This window comes from Oncorhynchus gorbuscha, linkage group LG02, assembly GCF_021184085.1.
Source record: "Oncorhynchus gorbuscha isolate QuinsamMale2020 ecotype Even-year linkage group LG02, OgorEven_v1.0, whole genome shotgun sequence".
NCBI lineage: Eukaryota > Metazoa > Chordata > Actinopteri > Salmoniformes > Salmonidae > Oncorhynchus > Oncorhynchus gorbuscha.
Window position 1 is genome coordinate 96,189,880 of NC_060174.1, and position 6,000 is coordinate 96,195,879.

Sequence of the window (6,000 nt, forward strand, 5' to 3'; positions counted from 1 at the left end):
TTTCCTGTTGTTGGAAACCCAAATTGGTCTACACGGACAAGTTCTGGCCTGGTTTAGATCGTATCTGTCAAAAAGATATCAGTTTATCTCTGTGGATGGTTTGTCCTCTGACAAATCAACTGTAAATTTCCTAAATGTTCCGTTTTAGGACCACTATTGTTTTCACTATATATTTTACTTCTTGGGGATGTCATTCGGAAACATAATGTTAACTTTCACTGCTATGCGGATGACACACAGCTGTACATTTCGATGAAACATGGTGAAGCCTCAAAATTGCCCTCGCTGGAAGCCTGTGTTTCAGACATAAGGAAGAAGTGGATGGCTGCAAATGTTCTACTTTTAAACTCAGGCAAAACAGAGATGCTTGTTCTAGGTCCCAATAAACAAAGATAGCTTCTGTTGAGTCTGACAATTAATCTTGATGGTTGTACAGTAGTCTCAAATAAAACTGTGAAGGACCTGGGCGTTACTCTGGACCCCGATCTCTCTTTTGACGAAAATATCAGGACTGTTTCAGGGACAGCTTTTTTCCATCTACGTAACATTGCAAAAAGCATAAACTTTCTGTCCAAAAATTATGCAGAAAAATGAATCCATGCTTTTGTCACTTCTTGGTTAGACAACTGCAATGCTCTACTTTCCAGCTACCCGGATAAAGCACTAAATAAACTTCAGTTAGTGCTAAATACAGCTGCTAGAATCTTGACTAGAACCAAAAAAAATGATCATATTACTCCAGTGCTAGCATCTCTACATTGGCTTCCTGTTAAGGCAAGGGCTGATTTCAAGGTTTTATTGATAACCTACAAAGCATTACATGGTCTTGCTCCTACCTATCTTTCTGATTTGGTCCTGCCGTACATACCTACACGCACGCTGCGGTTACAAGATGCAGGCCTCCTAGCTGTCCCTAGAATTTCTAAGCAAACAGCTGGAGGAAGGGCTTTCTCCTATAGAGCTCCATTTTTATGGAATGGTCTGCCTACCCATGTGAGAGACGCAGACTCTGTCTCAACCTTTAAGTCTTTATTGAAGACTCATCTCTTTGGAAGGTCCTATGATTGAGTGTAGTCTGGCCCAGGAGTGTGAAGGTGAACAGAAAGGCACTGGAGCAACGAACCGCCCTTGATGTCTCTGCCTGGCCAGTTCCCCTCTCTCCACTGGGATGACGTGATCTTCCTGTCTGGGCTGGCGCCCCCCTTGGGTTGTGGCGTGGCAGAGATCTTCGTGGGCTATACTCAGCCTTGTGTCAGGATGGTAAGTTGGTGGTTGAAGATAGCCCTCTAGTAGTGTGAGGGCTGTGCTTGGGCAAAGTGGGTGGGGTTATATCCTGCCTGTTTGGCCCTGTCTGGGGGTATCGTCGGATGGGGCCACATTGGCTCCCGACCTCTCCTGTCTCAGCCTCCAGTATTTATGCTGCAGTAGTTCATGTGTCGGGGGGCTAGGGTCAGTCTGTTATATCTGGAGTATTTTGACCTGTCTTATCTGGTGTCCTGTTTGAATTTAAGTATGGGCTTCTTAATTTTCCCTTTCTCTCTTTCTCTCTCTCTTTCTTTCTTTCTTTCTTTCTTTCTTTCTCTCTCTCGGAGGACCTGAGCCCTAAGACCATGCCTCAGGACTACCTGGCATGATGACTCCTTGCTGTCCCCAGTCCACCTGGCCGTGCTGCTGCTCCAGTTTCAACTGTTCTGCCTGCGGCTATGGAACCCTGACCTGTTCTCCGGATGTGCTACCTGTCCCAGACCTGCTGTTTTCAACTCTCTAGAGACAGCAGGAGCGGTCGAGATGCTCTCAATGATCGGCTATGAAAAGCCAAATGACATTTACTCCTGAGGTGCTGACCTGTTGCACCCTCGACAACCACTGTGATTATTATTATTTGACCCTGCTGGTCATCTATGAACATTTGAACATCTCTGCCATGTTCTGTTATAATCTCCACCCGGCAAAGCCAGAAGAGTACTAGCCACCCCTCATAGCTTGGTTCCTCTCTAGGTTTCTTCCTAGGTTCTGGCCTTTCTAGGGAGTTTTTCCTAGCCACCGTGCTTCTACACCTGCATTGCTTGCTGTTAGGGGTTTTGGGCTGGGTTTCTGTAATGTCATGGCCATTTCCAATTGAGCGGACTGACATAGGCAGCGTTTACATAAATTCAGTCTCTGCGAACATCTCCGTCTCACTCATCATATAAAGCAGACAGAAATCACAAACAAGTCAGAATGGGAATGATGTTCTCTCTCCGTTATACTCAGGACCAGCAAGGCCATTTTCAAACTGCATATTTTATATTTTTGGCACTTCTGAGTTGAGAAACACCAACATGAATAATTATTACAAAGTTAGAATAATGTGTTTGTGTCCCTTTCCATGCCATGTCTACATTGGATGAAATCTGAACCTGTGAGGTTTTATTTTTTAAATTTTACCTTTAGGTTTAAATACAATATTGTTCAAAACGTATCAGCAAACACTTCCTCCAGATAGTTTTTTGACAGAAGTTCACTGAATCCATTGCTTTTATTTGTTGAATCATGTTCTATCTCTGTAGGACAACGGACACGTTTTCCTGGAAATAGCAGAGGATTAAGTGTTAGCTGTCTTCTAAGCAGCAGTAGCAGCATGCTACCTAATGGCATATTGTATCTTCATTAGGTCCATAGACGGGTATGTGGATGTCCCCATTTCCATAGGCAATCAGGGCTAATATCAACATCAGCTAAAGTCCTGACGCTTAATTAAGTAGTTGTGCAGACACCATCTCCTCTATGTTCTTTCTTAAAGGAAGTAGAGGGAGGCCAATAGACGTAACGCCATTCTATGTGATAAATGACTGTGATAACAAAACATGTTGTCTTACCTCTTATAGCAAAAGACAGAAACTGATGTTAATCAACAAGCCATGTTGGTATTGTAGACCACAAAAAAACACAAGGTCCTCTTTGAACCTATACTGTGATTTCAAATTCACACCAGTAAAAGAGCAGCTGTATAAAAACAGACAGTATAGCAGCCCCAACGATGTACTTAGCTGTGGCTCTGATCCAGAATCACTGTGAGCTGATGAGGGGTTTGGCTTCTTCCCTTCAATGGGCAGTCGTCCAAGGAGCAGCCATTTACATATAGACCTGGGCCCACATCCACAAAGCATCTCAGCGTCTGAGTGCTGATGTAGGATCTGTCCATATAATCTGATTCAGTATGATCTAAAACTGATCCTAGATCAGCACGCCTGCCCTGAGACGTTTTGTGGATACGGGCCCCGCACCGCACTGCGTGTCGGAGGAGAGGAGCTAAAACTGTCTGATAAAAAATGCTTAGACATGACGTTTCGTTCCGCCAGAGAATTAGGTACATATATAAAACATGAAATAGAAAAATATTTGTCCCATCCCAGATATTATTAGAGTCATAATCCATGGTGTTGACAGTAGAAGCAAGAACTGTGATATGACTTCATTTTTCAACAGATGGCTTAAATGTTTAATGAACAGATTCATGTTCTGTCTTCTACTTCGTTATATCTTTGAGTTATAGAATTTAATAAGCATTGTAGCCCAGTTGCATATTGCTATTCAAATATCTGTTTGTGTAAATGAGTTCTAAAGTGACTAAGTCCAAGAAGAGTACATTCACATTTTTCAGTGGAGTAAAGCTGAGTGGAGAATAAACACTGTAATATCAACAAAGTCTGTTCCCATTTGGTTTTTCCTGCAACATATGTTTTATTGATGCAGGCATCAGATAAGGAATCAAATCAGGCTGTCATGGGGTAAATGATCAATGAGCAGAGAATGGGTCTCTTCACCGGCTAGCTTTACGCTAATCAAGTCAGAGCTCATTATCTGGCAATTCCCAATAAACACCACGTTAATCCTGATGAAAGCAGAGACGGATGGAAATGAGTATTGAGAAAAAATGTGTAAATCACATTTTAATTATGCCGGCTGTGGTAATATAATAGGGCCTAATGAAAATAATGTTTTGCTCCTGTGCTGACAGTGTGACATTTACCCAGCTGGTGATTTGTGAGGGAGGGAGGGGAGGGGTATGGACGAGAGGGGACCAATAGGGGGTTTTAGGGGGGTTTAAGGGGGCTGGGGGGTGTCCTTGATGGATTCAGGGAACGGAATCCCATTCTGGAGCTGCTGAGGTGTTGCATTGAGATAGCCCGAAGGAGGAGACCAGAGGCTGAAAACCTTGACCTTCCATTCCACTCTGCCTAGTAGCGAATCACATTGGCTTGATGCATGAGAGCTGCCAAAAGAGGAAATGAAAGGGAAGTTGTGGATAATGCGGATAGACTGAACTGACAGCCACTTATTGTAATCATCAATACATTTGTATATAACGAGTCATTGCGGTTTCTGCATTATGATGCATTTACATGACACTACAACATTCTATGGCAGCCATGTTAACTCCCCATTAACATTACATGGGTAACATTTAAACAATGTTAAACAATGGGTGGGTCTAATCCTGAATGCTGATTGGTTAAAACCGCATTACAGCTGGTGTCTATTCCAAGTTACCACCGGCTAAATCTATGATGTTTAAAGCCTATTTACTCTGTTCCATCTGACTGCACAATCCACTGTCTCGTCAACCCTGCCAGGCAATTGAAACATTTGATCTCCACTATATAAAGCATCTAGACATTTCTTTTTGACCAACATTTAGTTTTCAACAGCAGAGATTTATATAAACCTTGCTGTCTGATTCTCTGACATGTGCAACATTGTTCCAATATAAACATTTGATCTCCAGCTGTCCCATAGTAATGAACGTGTAGGGAGTTGAGAGTCCGGATGAGACAGACAGGCAGGCAGCATTTCTCAGGCAGTCGAAATCATGAATCAGCATCATTTTTATGGATATATACAAAGAAATACCAATAGAAAACAGGTCAAATGAAATGAAGTGCAGCTAGTTTGCTGTTTCTCCAGCTTCACTTTGAAGTGATTGTATTAGCTGTGTTGTTGGCTACTGTAGCTCCTCTGAACAACAGTGTCCTGACGAGAGAGCACATTTTCTATGCTAGGTGAAATCGCGCCTCAGAACAAAAAGACTTAACCACTGGGTCGCGTCCATAGATGCAGTACAAAAAGACTTAACAACTGGGTCGCGTCTATAGATACAGAACAAAAAGACTTAACCACTGGGTCGCGTCTATAGATACAGAACAAAAAGACTTAACAACTGGGTCGCGTCTATAGATACAGAACAAAATGACTTAACAACTGGGTCGCGTCCATAGATACAGAACAAAAAGACTTAACGACTTGGTCGCGTCTCTGGCAACCGAACCGATAGAACAAATGACCAGCCGTTTTGGGTAGCAAACAAACAGCGGCTTCTCGGGCATTATCACTTAACTACGTAACTAAAGTTTTCGAATTAGAACAATATTCACAATTGTAAAAGTTGGCCCAACTCTCTAAATATAAGGCTCTGCAAGTGGGTATTGGGGGAGGAAGAAAGGGAGCTAATGATGATAAAATAAAGTTGGAGGTGTATTAGAGTTGTATTAGAGGTGTGTTAGAGGTGTATTAGAGATGTATTAGAGGTGTATTAGAAGTGTGTTAGAGGTGTATTAGAGATGTATTAAAGGTGTATTAGAGTTGTGTTAGAGGTGTATTAGAGATGTATTAGAGGTGTATTAGAGGAGTGTTAGAGGTGTATTAGAGGTGTATTAGAGATGTATTAGAGATGTATTAGAGGTGTAATATGGTTGTACTAGAGATGTATTAGATGTGTGTTAGAGGTGTATTAGAGATGTATTAGAGGTGTGTTAGAGGTGTATTAGAGGTGTATTAGAGGTGTATTAGAGTTGTATTAGAGGTGTGTTAGAGGTGTATTAGAGATGTATTATAGGTGTGATAGAGGTGTATTAGAGGTGTATTGGAGGTGTATTAGAGATGCATTAGAGGTGTATTAGAGGTGTTAGAGGTGTATTAGAGAGTGTTGGATGTGTATTAGAGGTGTGTTGGAGGTGTATG